Source organism: Hylobates moloch, unplaced genomic scaffold (assembly GCF_009828535.3).
Source record: "Hylobates moloch isolate HMO894 unplaced genomic scaffold, HMol_V3 SCAFFOLD_5, whole genome shotgun sequence".
NCBI lineage: Eukaryota > Metazoa > Chordata > Mammalia > Primates > Hylobatidae > Hylobates > Hylobates moloch.
In genome coordinates this window covers 54225462-54244939 of record NW_026652280.1, presented here as the reverse complement: position 1 = coordinate 54244939, position 19478 = coordinate 54225462, and the positions used below count along the sequence as shown (strand labels likewise).

General features: G+C 36.9%; 1 protein-coding gene across 5 annotated transcripts in view; it reads right to left on the bottom strand.

Annotated features, from left to right (window-relative positions):
* The window catches only part of ZNF521 (zinc finger protein 521), a 290644-nt gene that overhangs the window by 268084 nt on the left and 3082 nt on the right, over positions 1–19478 (bottom strand). The window contains exon 1 of one of the 5 annotated variants that reach the window (XM_058438549.1): positions 15640–15686. The exons of the other annotated variants lie outside the window; for them this stretch is intronic. The gene's annotated coding sequence lies outside the window, so the exon portion shown is untranslated. Of the gene's footprint in view, positions 1–15639; positions 15687–19478 lie in introns of those variants that run through there. 5 annotated transcript variants of the gene reach the window in all.

Below are 19478 nucleotides of genomic sequence, written 5' to 3'. Positions count from 1 at the left end.
ACCAGAAAGACAGTAGGGCAGCGGCAGAGACCAGGCTGGAAAAGCGGCTAGAGCACGAAGGAACTCCCGTGAGCGAAATGTCCAGATGTTAACCTCACTGCTATGAGAAATCACTGATGGATTTTAAGTAGGGGAGTAAATGATCTGATTGACATTTTACAAAGATGCTCCACTAGTAACTGAGAGGATGGCATGGACAAAGATCAGACCTGGAAGCAAAGAGACCAATCCATAGGCTACAAGGTAAACCAGGAAGTAAGTAGAAAGTGAAAACTAAGTCAATGGCAGAAAGGAAATAATGGTTCTGGGAGCTACTAGGGAAACAGGATCTGGACGGATGGTGAGGAGAGGAAAGTGGAGAGCTGTCTCAGTGTTTGCCAGGCATCAGGCTTGGTGGAGCCATTCTTAGACAGGAGCATGCTTTTCTCACTGTCTTCACATCCAGGTTTTGTCTTTTACCCATATTCTCACTTACCTAAATAGTGACAAAGAAGTGCCAAAGCTGGAGAAAAACTGGGCAGAAAAATCACACCACCTTTTTTTTTTTTTTTTTTTTTTTGAGACACAGTCTCACTCTGTTGCCAGGCTGGAGTATAGTGGTGCGACCTCAGCTGACTGCAACTTCTGCCTCCCAGGTTCAAGCGATACTCCTGCCTCAGCCTCTCAAGTAGCTGGGACTACAGGCCCGCGCCACCACGCCCAGCTAATTTTTATATTTTTTTAGTAGAAACAGGGTTTCACCATGTTGGCCAGGATGGTCTCGATCTCTTGACCTCATGATCCCCCTGCCTCAACCACCCAAAGTGCTGGGATTACAGGCGTGAGCCACCGTGCTCAGCCACCAGCTAACTTTTTAACCTAGTACCAGAGGTTTCCAGGGGCCCCAATGACACTTCTTAGGACTTCAAAGATCTTTGGTAAGACTCCTTTAACTTTAGATTTATTTTAAGCACGCACAATGCCAAAGAAGAGTAAGTATAAAATTAAACTGAAAACCAAAAGAGACATTGATTCTAATATCTCTTTCTTATTTCTTCTTTAAATATATCATTAACCATTAGTTTAAGTAAGTTAACACGATTTTACTTGGAGTTCATGATTCTTTTCATAAGACAAAGTCAAAACACCAGACTACTACTTTTAATAACATAAAACTCCAATAAATTAAAAATGCTTGTTTTAAAAGGTACACACAGCCTTCTCCTAAAAGAAAATACAGTAAGAAACCATAAAGAATGTGACAGGGCAGCAGGGGAAAGAGATGACACAAGGGTAAAATGGGTACACAAACTCAAAATCACCTACGCTAATAAAGAAAGAAAAAAGTACCCTGCTGAAGCTTTTTCTAGATGAAAGGCTTAAAGTAAAATACCCAGTGTCTTTTTGTAACCTTGTTGTTTTTATTTTGTTTTGCTTTGGCATGAGCCTTTCTTCTTGCCAGATTTGAAATGCCTCACTCTTCCAACTACCCTGATGCCTTCAGATTCAACAATGACACACTTGAATCTCATATAGTCTCTAACTTCCTACAAAAAGAAACAAAACCAGCTTCTGTAGTTCCATGCTCAATCTTAAACCGAGCCTCAAGGACTCCGTTCTTCCATTTTACATAAGAAAATACTACACACAAATATTTTTAATATCCAGCTAATCAAGCACTAATTTCTCAATAGTAAAGCAACTTTAAAACTGCTAAAAAAGAAATCCACTCTGGAGGAAAACAAATTATTTGAAAACATTTATGTGTAGTCTTTAGTACATAATGACCAGGTATACTGAAAACTGCTTCTCAGACAAAACAGGTACAATAAGAAATAAAACCAATTTTTGAACCTAGGATTTAGACATTTGGACATTTGCGAAAGAGTCTGGCTCCTCTTTACTAAATAAGTCTGTGTAGTCTTAGTAGCACAGCTAGAAAGCATTAGTTTCCCCAAGCAAAGAAAAATCTGGGGCTAAATGCCTTTGTATTAACAATATCATACTAATACTTACACCAACTGTTTGTATTTTTTCAGCCATTTTAGACAGTGCCAATCAAGTTGCAACATTTCTGAATTGGACACCTAAAGTTAACTATCTCAACAATTGCTGAGGCATTAGCTTAGGGGGAAAGTGTTTTGTTTGAATCAGGAAACACTGGCTTGCTGCAATGTAGTAATACTCACTTTCACATTTTGAGAAGGTAAACCCCAACCTCATTCACAAAAATCAGTACAATATTATCACTCAATTCTCTTTACTAGTGACTTTGGACTTGCTTTTTTCTTTCTTTATTCTTTTTTTTTTTTTTAATTTAGGAAATTCCTCTCCTTAACTGCAATCATATATTTGATAGACAAGGACAATTGGATTTGTCTAAAGTTTGTCAAAATTAATCAAAACATTTTGGGCATTTAATATTCCACTAAACAGATTTATTTCACCCAGGAACATGAAAAAATGTTGGGTTTTTCTTTCTTTTTCCCCTTCAGCAGCTCCCAATGGTTGTCAAACTGGGAATCAAGCTGCTATTAAAATAAAGAGAAAAATAATTTGAAAACAAATGAAAACAGATTTTTTTCTTTTCTTTCCTAGCTAACAAATAAGTGGAAAGTCCACATTTGTAAGAAATGATCCCACTTAGGAAGATAAGAAAGCATTTTCAAAACAACTGCCTTGGTAACATGATGACTCAGGAAAAGAGAAATTTTAAAAAAAGAAAAATCCTGTAAGATAAGGCACAAATTTGTATAATGAAAGATCAGAGCAAAAAAAAAAAAAAAAAAAGAGGCTGTGATTTATACCTTATGAGCTATTATAAACTACAAGAAAATTTATGTATAATTGAAAAAAAGGAATTCATTGTGTCTTCCCCTAGTTGGTCTAATAAATTTTAAAATATATACAACCCTAAATGTCTAAGGTTCCTTCAGCCTGATAAACAAAAAAGGAAAAGCCAGACAACCAAAAATAAACTATAAAAATAGATCATTATTGATTTAGTTCCATTTCTGCTAACACTTTCCTTAAGGAATTTGAAACAAAGAAAATATAAGGGCATCATTTGTTTTAAACTTTTTAACTGCACTTTTCATTTCCTAGGACACAAAATAATTCCTTAGGTGTCCATATGAGTCTAATGTTTTTCTTTAGTTTTAACACAATCTCTCCAAAAGCCAGGTTTTAAAAATGTACTTTTTCCTACAGAATGACCACCTCACCAAATGTGCATTCAATCTGCATGTATCTGCAGACAAGTAATAAAGACACGAGTGCAATTAGCATAATCAATACACAATTTACAGAGCTACCCAGATAGAACTAAAAGTGAACGTGTACGCCATTATCATAGTAACTATAAATTAATAGTTGTTTGTGGAAATGTGTTCCCACTTATATTGTCTCAATCTCGACTTGTCAGGACAATGTGGCCACATATTATATATCTGTATAGTATTTATATATATATAATGTACCATATACATATACAAATCTATACATATGTATATATACATATATACTAGAGTATATAGTATTTATTTTATCATAAAATGCTGTATGTAAACATATTTTCAAATGATTATTTCCAGATAATCTCCAAATATGCATAAAGTAATATCAGCTAAATCAATCACACATAGGAGGAAATGGCTGATAAACACCTATATTTATTTGTTTTGCTTTTTTACTATGTAGTTTAATAAGCATGTGGTTTAATAAGGACACACTCTCTCTCTCTATATATATATGTATATATATATATACATATATGTAAATATATATGGGGAGGGAGCATATTCTCAGAGGGTGGGCAGAAGGGCCAGGGCTCATCTTATTTTTAAAAGAGAATAATAAGGAAAACAACCTGGTCAATTCCACTGTTGCTGTTTGTAGTTTTTTTAAATCCAACACATTTGAAACCTTACATTTAGCCAACACTACCCAAAAAAAAAAGTATATCCTGTCTCTGAAATACCATCTCTAGGATGTCAGAATTGGAGTAATTTTTTCAGAAACAATGACAGGTCATGTCCAATCACCTCCACAGAGGGTATCAATGCCACACCAGTCCTTGGGACAACCTACCCCTGCAATGGGTATGTCCATCTTTCACAGCCATGAAGAACAACTGTATCAAATGTAATATATTTCAAACAAAAGAAAACATGGAAAGCTTCAGGATGGTAAAGTGCCTTAATCTGCCAGTGGGAAATATGAATTTGTTTCTCCTCTATCTGCTTCATGGTGTGTTTAATACAGCCAGTGTGGTATTACCAGGGGCTAGTCAGCCCAAAGCCAGGTGCAGTGCTATAGTCTTTGCAGGCACAACCATCACTCACTTCTTCCCAGAAGTCAAGCTGGTGGGCTCCACCCAAGCAAATCTCCTGACCTTTGAGTAAGAGCACAGAGAAGAAAGACCTTTGAAAGTCTACTCAACCTCTACAAGGCAGTAGTTCCGAGACTTCACCAGCAATGAAGAAAACACTCCAGCACCCCCTTGCCACCACCACTAAAATATCTCCCAGATCAGCTTCCAGAGGCATTCGATTTTTTTTAACCAGAAGACAAAGCCTTTAATTATACAATTAGAGATTTGTCAGGATTCTGCTGCTTTTAATGCTCTCTATCATACTTTTTCTTGGAGAAGTAACTGTCTCTTAGGGGCAGGGCAGTAGAATAGGAGAGGGAACTGAGATCTAAATGCCTAAAGTCAAAAGGAACATCAGAGGAGAGATCTGGTGGCCAGAGGATTAATTATTTCTACATCTTGATTTGGTTTATGACGAGTCGTGGCTTCTTCATTTGAAAAGTATGGGATGAAAGACTGCCCACTTTCAAGTCCTTTTTCTGCTTCAGCCATAGGAACTGGATGGGCCCGGTGTATGTAACTCAGTTTTCTCACCTATAAAATGAGAGCAATGATAACTGACAAAGCATACACTTAAAGCCAAAGGAAGACACAGTGTTTTTTGAAATGTTAAACAGGTGCCCACACATAAGGTATTTGTCAAAAATAGTGAACTCAACTCTCCTCCAGCAACATTACACATCTTTTATTGTAGAGAATGGTTACTAAGAGTTGAATATAAAAGTTCACACAATTCCTCTTAGGCTTTCTCCAGAAGGGGAAATACTTTCTTCTCTACACAAAGAGGCAAAGCAGCTGCAATACTGAGTGCCACCCCTAAAGACTTTGCAGACAAGGTAAACATAAACAGGATAAAACATGCAGGCCTCCCCAGCTTCCCAGAGAACTTCATCCAGAATAAAAAGCTATTACCAGTTAGCGATTTGCTAAAAGCCAGACATCCATTAAGCACCTTATGTTTGTTTCTTAATATGACAGTCCTGCAAGGTATATTCCTAACATTTTACTGGTAAGAAAACTAAGGTTTAGTAAGATTCAATAACATGTAGCTTGTTAATAGTGTGCAGGATTCAAACGCAGGTCCACCAGGCAGTGGGTCCCTCATGTCTACTCATTGTGACATGCCGAATGTGCACACAGGACCAAAGCACTGAGACATCCACTGCTCAGACTAGAATAAGGAAGGTGATGCTCTCAGCGTAGTGAGCCTGTAATTTTGGCTTTCAGAAAAAGTCTGAGAGGGTTGGAAAAGTCACTTTTCCTTCCATCACCTAAAATGCGTATAGCCATGAAAGGTAATTCCTAGAATTATAAATCAAGAGACTGAGACTCTCCTCCCTAGTCTGTCACGAAGTCATGGTGTGACTTGGAATACATTATTTAAGGTCTTTGGGTCTTGGAGACAGCAAATGGGTCATCTCTAGGGTCTTCCCTGCTCTAAACTCTCATGATCTGTATCCTCTCCTGTGCTCAAAACACTCTGTACCTCACCTAACGAGATGTCCATCCCCAGCCCTGGCTGGCCTTTTGGGAAACTAAACTAGCACCCGCACCCAATACCCCTTTAAAAGTGTTTTCCAGAATATCTATATTAAGTGATCCCAAAGTGAAATTTCCTTTGTCACCTTCTATCATTTAAAGATATTCCATTCATTAAAAGTGGCCTCTCTCAATCCTCTTGGCTCTCCCCACTCTGATTTTCATTACTATTTCTCTCACTTCATTTAGCATTAAGGTTGAAGAAAAAAGTATAAATGGCTATTTGAAAGTCATCTGATTGGATATATTAAGGTTTTAGACTTTGTCGGTATAGAAAGACAACTTTATGACAGTTTACATTTAAAGTTAAAAGAAAATACAGTGTCTACAAAGAGTGTCACCGGACAAGTGAATGCCAAGGTCAACCAGCGAGCGTGGACAGAGGCTGGTCTTCTAAAGCCCAAAGGGCCAGCAGAGTCAAGCAATCTGGAAGTGGGGCTCGGGTGATTTCATGAATTGAAGAGAGAGATTAAGACTTGTGATTAAACAAGCAAGGGAAGTTAAGGGGAATTAAAGCAACCTAAACAGTTAGGATTTACTGCAGAAAGAATAAAGAAGAAGCCAAGAGGAAAGCAATGTCAATCTGCCCCAAAATAAGGTCTCAAATAAAATTAAAGCACCGGCTAGACACAGCCAGGCATGGATGGGAGTTAACTGCCAGTCAGCAGACCACTCCTGTATTCTCCTTCCACATTCAAACTCTATACCCACATGTGCTTCTAGACAACACAGAATCTCTCTCTGAAGCCAAGAAGAAAATGCCTGTAGACAAATTTACTGATGACTGAGGTGATGCAGAAAATCATCCCCTTGTTCCACTAATTCTTTTGTAAACCCAAGCCCATATTTATCTTTTTAATTTAAGGATTATTAATAAATCTGCTATGATTAAACTTTCATAATGATATGTGAATTATTTGTCTCCAGTTCCTCTCCCAAGAACAATTAGACTACCTTTGTAAATTAGCACTGGCCCTTTGGCAAAGAACCTAAAAGACACCAACCCGACTTACCAAAAAAAGATGGCAGAGGTGCTAAAATTAATTAGCTTCACTTTATCCTTCCATTATCTTTTAATTGGAATTTCTGCAGGAATTTTTCTTTCTTAATTCTATCTACACTGGCAAAGCAAAGTTAGATTTTGGACTGGATCACTGCGTTGGCCAGTGTGAAGGCACCTGTCGTGGCAGACTGAACTCGGCAAAGACTTTGTGAGAATCCCTCTAGCGCCCCCCCGCCGGCCCACCACAACAAAACAGGCTTCAGAAAGGGCTACGTGCTACCACACAGGTATGTAAAAATTCCCAATCTTCAACCACAGCAAGAAGGAACTTTCTAGAATAGAAAAGAGTTGTATGCTATGGGGTGTACAAAAGTGAGAAAACCTTCGAGAGTAAAAAAAAACATTTACCAGGCACTTCATATCTACCAGACACTATTCTAAGAGCTTACACTAATTAACTCTTAATTCCCACAAGAGCTCTTTGAATTAGGTACTAGTAGGACCCTCATTTACAGATGGAGAAACTGTAGTACAAGGTGATTTAATAACTTGCCCAAGGTCAATCAGATTAGAATTTCAACCCAGAGAGTCTAGTTTAACACCCATGTTCTTAACCACTACACTATACTTCCCCCATTTAATAAATGTTTGCTAAGCACCTACTATATTCCCAGAAATATTCTGCAAGGCTGGGGACACAGAGATGGAGGTAGGGGAACAAGACACTGCAGCCAGTGTAATGGGGAACCCAGAACGAAAATAAAGACTAGGAAAAAAATCCTTTCTATAATATGTCAGACACAAGATCTATTAGTTACAAGGGAAAGCACTGACAATACCAAAAATAAAAATTTGGAAGTTCCATATGGCAAAAGAGAAAAAAAACTACCACCCACAAAGTCAAAAGGCAAACTGGGGAAAATATTTGCAACACGTAAGTCAGGCAAAGAGCTAATTTTCTTAATAATATGAGCTGCTCTTTCAAACCAGAAGATAAAAAACCCAAGGAAATAAAAAGGCAATTCACAGAAAAATAAATACAAATAGTTTATAAACAATTGAAATGATGCTCAATCTACCTCATAATTACAGCAATGCTAATTAAAATGTCAATTAAATACCAGTTTGTTTTTTCACAAGTCGCATTAGTAAGGATGAAGTATTTAAACACAGGCACTCTCTAACCCTGCTGCCAACTACAGTGTGAATTGGTCTTACTTTTATGGAAGGCACACTGGCGGTATCCATTAAAATTTTAAATGCACATTATCTTTAACTAGCAATTCCATTTTTAGGAATTGATCCCAGGTATATAAAATCATACATATCAGCAAGAATGTATGCATGCTTACTGCAACACAGATAAGTAACTAAAAAGAAACACCCTGATGACCAGCAGCTGGGGATGGACTAAACAACAGCCCATCATACAATGGATAGTGTAGAGTCATTAGAATAAAGGGGAGAGATCATAAGTGCCTATATGGAAGAGCTGCTAGGAAATATATTTAGGAAGGAGGACAACATAGAGACCTCCCACTTTTGTTTGGGGAAAAAAATAAACACTCACATATATACATTGCAATTTAAGATTGGCCCAGTTAGCTCCCTGGGTACATTACCCCAGCTAGCTATACTCACTGTCTCTGTCTAACCATGAAACAGATATTTAAAGAATAGCTTGAAGGGGCAACATCTAATCGGCCATCCAGAGTACCGATGCATCTCACTCTGACCTATCTTGGAGAATTACGTGGATGGTTAAGGGTTGAATTCAAACAACCTCTCATAGACTTTTGTGTGTGTGTCTGTGTGTGTGAAAACTACAATTAAGAATAAAGACAACAGAAAAGGCATAGGAAATGTGAGTTGAAAGTGGAAAAAATTGCTAGTAGACATATTACTGTTTCCATAATCTTTCACAGTTTTTCTACATTTTTTTTTTTTTTTTTTTTTTTTAAGTTTTGAGATGGGGTCTCACTCTGTCACCCAGGTTGGAGTACAGTGGCATGATCTCGGTTCACTGCAACCTCCACCTCCCAGGCTCAAGTGATCTTCCCACCTCAGCCTCCCGAGTAGCTGGGGCCACAGGCATGTGCCACCACGCTGGCTAATTTCTTATATTTTGGTAAAGATGGGGTTTCACCATGTTGCCCAGGCCTGCCTCGAACTCCTGAGCTCAGGCGATCCCCCTGCCTCGGTCTCCCAAAATGCTAGGATTACAGGCATGAGCCATTGTGCCCAGTCATTTTATTTTCAATTACAGAATATACTAATGAATTGCACTATCATAGTTTAGTATTTACTAAGCTCTTTGATGTGAAAATTGTGCTAAGAATTTGCAAAGATCATAAGCAGAAACATAATTACATGACTAACATATATTTTCCTAAATATCTAAGAGATAAAATAGAGAACAGTTGTTAAATTGTCTCACAATTCCAGAATGAGTGAGTTGATCAAGTATTTAGAGAGCAATATAAGGATTAAAACAAACCCAGATATTTGAAAGTTAATAGACTTAGGTAATGGAAAACTCAATGAATGTAGCTGTAGGTAGTTTACTTAGAATGGGAAAACCAGGCCCACAATTAAAATATGGCCACAACTTGCACAGAAGTTAGCCATGTGCCAATGACACAAAAGGAATACCGTTTGTGTAAACTGAAAGAACACTATTGTTGTAAAACTAAGTAAAATCTAAAGATAACATTATGAGAGACACAAAGAGGCATATCATATGTCTTCATAGACTGTTTGTTCCATGAAACCCATAAGCAACTGGGTCTGACTGGTTCCATATTGTCTCCCTAGAACCTGACACATACTTGGTGCTCAATAAAAAATCCTTTAGAATGCATGACCATGTTCAGTATCTTTCATTCGAAAACATATGAAACTTCAGGATTTGCTTGAAAGCGCTTCCTCCAGAATCCTTCCCTGACCTCACTGATTAAATAGTCTCATTAACATCGGTGCTGTCCCTTCACAGGAATGGAAATTACTAGCATCTTGTTTATTTAATATGTTTCCACTGCTTGATCATAACTCTACCAGGATATAGACAATATGTCTCCTTCATAGCATTCTCAACTGCTAGCACTCTCAGACTGGTAAACGACTGGTAAAACACAGTAAATATTTGTTAACTAATCAACTGGCTGAATTAATGCATTTGTTTGTGTGTCTACATTTGTTTGTCTACATTGTAGGTTACGGGGATTCAAAGAAAAGGGACACCAAACTGTTCTCAAAAGGCTTACGGAGAAACCAGGAAATGAAGTGCCACAGTTTCTTTGACATATGGGGTATACAGGGAATAACAGAAATGGGTCACTTTAAGTTAGGTGGGTCGGAAAAAGCCTCTCACAAGATGTGAGATGAAAACAATACTCAAGCCTTTATCATTACAACACCGACTTGAAAATCCACAATCTAAGCCTAGAAGAGATTCAAAGTGAAGCCATGGACATCACTAAAGGTTTGGGACATGCTGCTGCATGAAAAGAATACCAGCATTTGGGCAAATAGATGAATATTAATTGAAGGGGGCTAGTCAAACTAAATTAAAATGCTGTCTTTAAAGCAACACACTTTGGCAGGTTGTGGTGGCTCACGCCTGTAATCCCAGCATTTTGGGAGGCCAAGGAGTGTGGATCACTTGAGGTCAAGAGTTTCAGACCAGCCTAGCCAACATGGTGAAACCCTGTCTCTACTAAAAATACAAAAATAGCCAAGCGTGATGGTGCGCACCTATAGTCTCAGCTACTAGGGAGGCTGAGGTGAGAGGATCGCTTGAACCCAGGAAGTGGAGGTTGCAGGGAGCCAAGATAGCACCACTACACTCCAGCCTGGGTGACAGAGTGAGATTCCATCTGAAAAAAATAATAATAATAAATAAATAAACAAAATCAAACAACACACTTTGACCTTGGCTCAAATGCTCTGGACAGCCAAAGGTAAATGCGGGGTCTTGATAAGAAATCACAGCGGAAAGTAAGGCTGTCCAAACTGCGTTTGGAAATTTTGGCCAGTCTTTGATTTTGTTCCATCAGCTACAACTCAGTCAAGTTCACAATTTGAAAGTATGTTTGCCCCATTAATATGAATTATTGATCAACTTGCAAGAATCACAATTTCTCAATATAAGAATTCTAGGATGTTGGAGCTACAAGGGAACTCAGAAGTCATTGAGACCTTCTTTTTGACTGTTAGGAAATGAAGTGATACTGATTCCACTGAAGTTTATTGAGCACTTAGTATAGGGCAGGCAACTGGCTAAGAACTCTCCTAGCCTAGGGACACAGGGACAAAGACAGAGCTAAAAAGCCACCATAGAGGTCTGCCAGCCCATCACACTCATACTGGGTTTTAAATATGCAAATCAGCAAGTATAAAAAACAGTTACATTTAACAGGAGCTATAAAATGGTGTTAGTATCTTGTAATGGTTTTATTTTGAAGATTAAAAATTTGGTATAATGATGCAATAGTTATGTAAATGACCTATATGATGTTGGAGGAGGCAAAAGGGATTTCATGTTGATCATCTTTTTCTTTGGTCAGTTAAACTCCACCATCACCATTCATTCCAGTGCTCACATCTTTGAACATGAAGACCATCAGCACACCCAATATCATTATCCTTAAATTGTCTCACTTAAGATCCATGATTCAGTAAAAGTTTATTTCAAAGCATTCACCTATCTCTCAGGGGAAAAGTAATCAAACCTGCACACTATGGACTTTTTAGTACCAACTTGCTGCATTCCCTAGTGTTCTACGCCTGCACATTTAATGGAATAAGTTCTTGCGACTTCTTTCACCTCAATTTTGTATAGCAGGGATTCCTAACTGAAGTTTAGTTTTGCTGTTTTTCAATATCAACATCATACACATTCTCCAAGAACCTCCAATTATCTTAAAGGATGCCTTAAATTCTTCAAACAATTTAGAAAATTAATCAGCTTCACCATTGCACGATTAACTTTCAAAAATGTTATCCAGAACTTTTAGGAGGGGTAAAAGATATTGCAACATCAATGACCTAAGTCCAAAAGAGTGGGAAGTAAAAGTTCTATATATTGTGTTTAGTTGTTTCAGTTCAAGTGGACATATTTCCCTTTAGATTATAAGAGAAAACAAAGTTAGCAGTTCTTAAAAAGTATAGCTCATCAAACTTTTGGTGCCAAAAATGTTTTTGAGACTCATTTTGTCTAACTGCTTCATCTGACCCAACTCACAAGAAAAGTTAACATACCATACACATGTATGTCCTTCTCCTCGCCTGCAGAGCTTCCTTCCAAAAACTAAAAAGCAATGGAAAGTATGTAGACTCTCATCCAGTTTTCTAGACTATAAGCTCCAGAAGAGCAAGGTTTATATATCTGTTTGGTTCACAGCTGAATCCTCAGAACTTAGCACCATGCCTGGGATAAGACGGGCATCAAAAACCAAAACACAACAAAACAAAAACCCCCAAAACTTGTTAAATGATGAATAAGCTTCCTCATTTTAGTGACAGAAAAGTCTAAATCCTAGAGTACAGAGGGTAAATGGCTTGCCAAAACACATGGCAAATCGAGTATGCCCCCGTGCTCTTCCTGCTCTGCAACCATTTCCCTACAAGCACTAGTATCCAAGTCACAATATTTATGACGATAACTAATTGTTTGTTTTTATTTTCAACTCTTTCCAGGAATTAATATGCACTCCCTTGAGCCCACAGTTCTTCTTAACCCTTGCCTCATGTCTGCAAAACATCATACAACTTTGCAAGTTGCACACTGACAACCCCAAAGCCCCCTACGTATAGGAACTTCAGACTCCATACATCAGCATTCAAGCATTGATTCTGTTTTGGCTTCATTAGTACTTGGTAGAGCAATGTTTGTGAAGACTTTACAGCCTTTTTTCCTTTTCTTTTCTTTTTTTTTTTTTTTGAGACGGAGTCTTGCTCTGTCTCCCAGGCTGGAGTGCAGTGGTGCGATCTCGGCTCACTGCCAGCTCCGCCTCCTGGATTCACACCATTCTCCTGCCTCAGCCTCCACAGTAGCTGGGACTACAGGCGCCCGCCACCACGCCCGTCTAATTTTTTGTATGTTTAGTAGAGACGGGGTTTCACCGTGTTAGCCAGGATGGTCTCAATCTCCTTACCTCGTTATCTGCCCGCCTGGGCCTCCCAAAGTGCTGGGATTACAGGCGTGAGCCACCGCACCCGGCCTTCCTTTTCTTAATGTATAAAAGTAATCAATGAAAGACAAAAGGTGCTGATAGTGGTGATAAAATGCATATGTCTAATAAATTTAACACAACTAAGACAACCTAAATCATTAGGAATGCTGAAAGCAATTAATATGTAGTCTGATTCAAGCACTAACTGGACGTAATCTGGCTCTATTGTGAAAGATAAGAATATTAGTTAAGAACATGTATGAAATGCTAGGAATTGTTTCTTGAAGTCAATACAAAGTTTAAAGCACAGTGATATGTTTTAGATTCCAGGTCACAGAAACTCCTATAATATAGCAAGTTATAGTTTACTGTGTGGACTGTTCACCTCACTACAGGTTTCAACAAATGTATTTTGTATGAATATATGGAACTCTCTGTAATCAATGAGGATTTTGTCCCTATCAGGTAAAGAAGTTTCCATCTTGACATATCATATCCCTCACAGTATACTGATGGGATAATAAATTTTGAGAAAAAGCCAATCATAAGATGGAAAGAGAAGGTAATAAAACTAGTGAAATAATGAGACTCAATGATATGCTGATTTTAATTTCAAAAAGGAAATCTTATTCTTTAAATGACACCAATTTTAATTGGAAAAAAATCTAATTTTTCCCTTAAAACATTATTAACACTTATATGGACTTACTAAACAAAGTGTATTTCCTATAGAAGGTTTAGAGTATGTTTCTGTGTATATAGATTATGTATGTGTGTGTCTTACACTATGTTGTGATAACTGAGGGACTTAAACTCTTGGGTTTCATATATACAAAAAAATTATCATAACCAAAATATCGAAATATAAATCCAACAAACTGCACTATTATGAAAACAAATATTCTGAATGTCAATCACTTGACCTTGCTCAGATTGGGAGAGCTATGATCACGCGGGAATGTATATATGCTTTCCAAACCAAATCATCTTTATTTAAAAATAAGATTCAAAATGAACACGTACCTAACACATATACACATAAAAATGACAGACTTAGACATTTCTTTTCTTTTCAGGATTTTTCAAAGCATTTACTATCCCATAGAATTAAAAGAGATGCTGCCCAAAAATAATAATTTTTAAACTTATTTTTAAAAAAATGTTCTAAGAAAGGGGAGTTTTTACACAGTCATATTGGAATCTAAATTTGTTTAATGACCAAATTATAAACCTCTGCAATCTGACAACTAGAGTAGAAACACTAACTATAGTATGTGCTGCCATAATAATGATACCCACAAGATCAGCCCAGTGCTTGTAGCTGTGGCAGGGTCCCCAGGCAGCAGGATAACTGCTGCTTGATCATTATCCCTGCTAAAACTGAAGCTACTGAAGTTTTAAAGAATTCATATCTTACTGAATTTCTTTCATCTCTAATAATTACTAAACTGGCATAATTACTTACACTAGAGGTGGAATGTGATGCATGCTAAAAGCCCAAGGTGCCTAAAATTAAAGTTTTTTATTAAAAAAAAAAAAAAAGCCGTGATTCTACTTAGTTTTCAAAGATTTATCTTGTGTCAGGCTTTTTATGCCAGGAGTTGCATAATTATTTAAACCATTTAAAAGCTTTCTTTACACTATTTGATTAATACTATAACAGAGCTATTTAAATTTACTAATGTTAACTTTAATGTTTAAGTTTTAATTGCTTTGTAATAACACTGTTGCAGAACATATTTTAAATCAGACAAGTACGCTTTCATTACAACAAACAAGGTGTATGCAATCCTAGCACCATGTAATCCCCAAACAAAAAACAGGAACATTTCAGGTTTAATTGAAATGGGATTAGAAAGTTGCATGCATCTCCCCCACCCCTAGAACTAACTTTAACCTTTGACAGCACAACAGGAGTCAATGAAGAAAAAAATTAAATACATCTGGGAAAATACTTAGCTACAGGCTTGATGTAGAATATCAGCCTTTGTATCAAAATCTCATTCAATTCAAAAGCATTCTTTCACATCTTACTTAATGATAATATTTACATTTTTAATGATGCAGACAGCTGCTAAAATATACAAATATTGCAAGTCTTAAAATCACTTTCTCTTTTAAAATTAACTAAAAAACTGAACATAGTATCCATTAAATCCAGCCATGAGGAATGTATTCTGTGGCAACAGAATTAATGACAGTAAACCAGCAATGTGAATCCTGACAGATGAATTAATAAAACACATTAATAGGAAAAAGAGACCCTACATAAAATTCTTAATTGATCTTAGTAGACCTACTGTTTTCTACTATCAAAACCTCTTTCTTCTTATTACATGCTTTTACATCAAAATGAAAACTCAAGCAAGTATACTTAATAACATGCTTCAACTTATGTCAACAAGTATTTAACTAGAATTTACCAGACTAACGAGCCCTCACAAACAGACTCCTTTAAAAATAGAGGGAGGCAGGTACAAATGTTCCTCTAGGTGAAAAGAAATCTCCTACAAATATGCTACAAGTCTTGCACTAGACCAAATAAGCAAGTACAAAGAACTAAGTATAATTACCGGAAGCAAAAAGTTGAAAAATTCTGTCATCACTGTTAGACGTCACTGCTGTCAGTAAGAATATCTACAGTGGCTTTTAAAGGATATAGAAATACTCTGGCAAAACAAAAAAGAAAAATTATTAACAGCTTGCTTTAGAAAAGGCTGCTTGCTAATCTCAAATCCCTTTGCAATTTCATTTTTACATGCAAGCTTTTATGTTCAGTATCCTATTTTTTGTCCTTTTTTGGCTGGATGAATAAAAGTCAACAATTCACTCATGCATCAAACAGATGTTTTTGTTTTTAAGGCCAAGTGGAATCTTATGAATTTGTGTGCCCTCACTTTAAGAAGATGCTGCCAGAAGTGCTGAAATCGTGAAACCGGCGTTTTGGAAGAGACTCACTGGACCATCAGTTCTGGAACTTTGACTAGCACTCATGGGATCCTTGCCAACTGTAATTGCTGTTTTTGTTTATGTCGGATTGTCTACTGATTGGACTATAATCAATTTAATGACTTCAACATCTAGTCAGTATAATTTAGAGGTGGTGGAGGGAAGAAACAGTCACTGGTTGATAGATGAATAGAAGAACATTTGCAAGTGTCTGAAGGAGTATGGATGTCAAACACTGAGCTTCTGCAGTGTTTCCAATAATCAGGCTTTTTAGCATACAAGTCCAAAAGTAAAGCATACATTTCTGTATGCCAATTAGTAATTTTGCCTGTACAATCATGAAAAGAAATCTCTAATTTGTGTGTGTATGTATCTTTTCATATTTTTTAAAAAACTTACCTTAGGTTAAAATCTAATCATGAAAAAAGGGAGTCACAACCTATCTAAAAATAATTTTGAGGGAAAGCCATATTGCAATTCTTAAAAGCAAAGCACTGCACTGTCTTAAAACAATTACCTTTACACACAAAACTGGGGGCTTTTTTTTCTAATTATGTCATCATTTCCAAAATCAAAATTCAATCTTTACTGATGAGTTTTTTTTGTTTAAGAAATGAAACATATGAAATATAAGAGAAACACTTTTTTTTTGGTTATACTTCACCTGTCTACCCATAAGTATATATATTTTGACTTTGAAAATGAGAGAAAAAATGTGTTTAAATAAGGACTGGAGAGTTTAACGTTTCTATTAAATTTCAGTGCCAGTACAAGCTCCCTGAGGTGGCTTTTCTAACACCTACAATTTTTAGAGCTTTTCCACTAGAGAATACAGCCTAATACACAGGTTTTCTTACTTTCAAAAGGTTTCGGGCTTAAAATCCATTGCCTTTATATTCAAATTCTATAGTTTACATTTCTTCTTTAAATTGCAGACTAAGTTTTGCCACTCTATTATATTTCTAAATAAATTACTCTACTCAAAAATAAAATAAAATAAACCTTCATAAGTACGTAAGAAGGTAAATGGGGGAAAGGTCAATCACAAGTGTGATAACTTCAAAATGTGCCAAGTTACAAAGGGTTAGCTACTGTGACAGCCAAGTTAAACAAGGCACTTCTGGGGCTCTCTTTCTCCCTGGTTCCCACCACTCCTCTCCAGAGGTCCCTGGTATGGGTTTATGAACACCTGAGGGTTCAGATATCCTAATTGTGTCTTGTGTTTAACTTGGCCATTTAAATGACTAAGTGCTCCCCTCTCTCCTTCCCAGCTTTATAACTTGGCTCTTACTGAATATATCACACCTTTATATAGTAGACCACTTTTTCCTTTTTACAGTGCTTTTTAGAGTAAATTTCAAAAAAAATTGTTTGTTATTAGGTAAAATGGCCGAGAAACTTCCATCAGAGAGGCACCACAAGAAAGAGAATAAATAGCCAGCAAGAAAAATAGAAATAGGTCACAATTGACCAATTTGATGCAACTGATTTGCTGCCTCTAAAAATAAGCTGACAGCAGAACTATTTTGAGTCAGGTAATCTACTCAAGTACCATGTCTACTCTCAAGAATTGAGACAAATATCCAAATAATATAAATGGGGCAGAAAGAGTGACTCATTTAATTGTCTGTCCATCCATGCCTCTAAATACTGTTCTCCATTCTTCAGTTCTCCATTTCATTAAATAGAAGGGGTTATCCTGAAGATTTGTACCATAAGGACAGAATAAGTTTCTCGACTTTGTATGTGGGCTGATAGAATTTTGATGCTAGGGCTTTGAGAGGCAGGAGGGGTAAAGGAGTTCCATGTTTCAAAATGTATTTCCAGCTTTTGCAAATAGAAAAGTGAATCTTTTCGGTGTTTAACAGGTTTAATGCACTTTAGAGGAGGTAAGTAAACCAACCAGGGCCTGCTCCACTGAAGCTAGAAATACGGTACCTACTCTCATGAGGTGGGTTCTTAGGACAATTACACTGAAGTTTCCTACAAACAAAAAACCCAGCGTACTTTTTCAAGTAAATATAATTATTCCTTCAGAGTACTAAATTATGAGAATTCACACAATAAATTCAACTGTTAATAGAAATGTCCTGGTAGTCTGTATTTTTAAGCATTTGGTTGAAAATAAAGACTCCAAACCTAACTGACATTGTGTCTTAATGTTTTTATCTGCCTTAGGTAAATGACTTTCCTGAGATACAAGTTTCAAATTCTGATATCAAATTGACAGTCAGGTCAGCAATATCTTTTACATCTTGTCGGTTAAAGTACTAGTATGTATGTAAGACAGAAGTTGGAAATTGAGTGCAGAACTTCATGTTTTATTTAGAAGGGCCTATTGCATTTTCATGGTTTCCAATGCCTCCTTCAAGTTGGCTGTAATCTACATGGTTTTGAAATACTGTCACTCATCTAATAAAATCAGACTTTTTATCTTTTAATTGCAAACCTATTAATCAGTTATTCATAAATGAAGAAACACAACAGGACTGCCTTTCTATACCTGCTGATAGCAAAGTGTTGTTCACTGCATATTACTACCAATATGATACCAGAACACAGGTCATAATAACACCTCCCTGGCTTTTCTATGATCCAAGTGTGACCTTCTGAATGATATAATGGACAATCCGCATACTCAGAACACTCCTACAACACATTTTGAAAAATTGGAGACCTTTCCAAGAAGACATAGTGAAATCAAAATACTGAAGAGAAGGCTAGGTATTTAACAAGAGCCACCCAGAATGCCCTCCCTCTTCTTCAAAACCGCTACTAATAGCAAAATGATTCGTTTGGTATAGCTCATCTACATATGAATTTTTCAAGGCATACCCTGAAGAAAAACAATCCGCTCTTCAGTGAGGACTGTACTATTTTTATTCCTGTCTTCAGCTTCTCATCCCTAAAAGCCCAGCCAGCCCACCTGAGGCCATTCGCTCTTTTGGGAGTTGTCCAAGCAGCTGATAGGAGAGAACAGCACTGTGTTCCGCGCCCACACAGAATATAGAAGCTAAATCTTTGTTTTTAATGTAAATATTTTATTTATAATTTACCAGTTGAAACAGATGCTGTGTCTTTGTGGGGAAGATATTTGGATAATTTTGCGACATGACGATAAAACAAAAGAATAAAATGTCCTCTTTACTCATTCTTCACTTGCCATTTTTTGCTTATTAACCTAAGAACTGCACAGGTATTTTGCATTTCGACTTATCAAGCCTGCTCAGCGAATACCGTCAACTGACGGATTCCCTTTACTGCCCATAAAATCCTACGAGCATGAGAAGAAATTCTCTTCAGGAAGCACTGGGAACAAACGCATTTACAGTCAACAGAACTTTCGCTGTAAATTCACTCCAAAAGCAGGTGAACCAAATGTTCAGAAGCTGCGAGTGAACAAAACTGCCAATCGTGCAAACTTTAATAAACTTTTTTTTTTTTTTTTGAAAAGAAAAAGCCC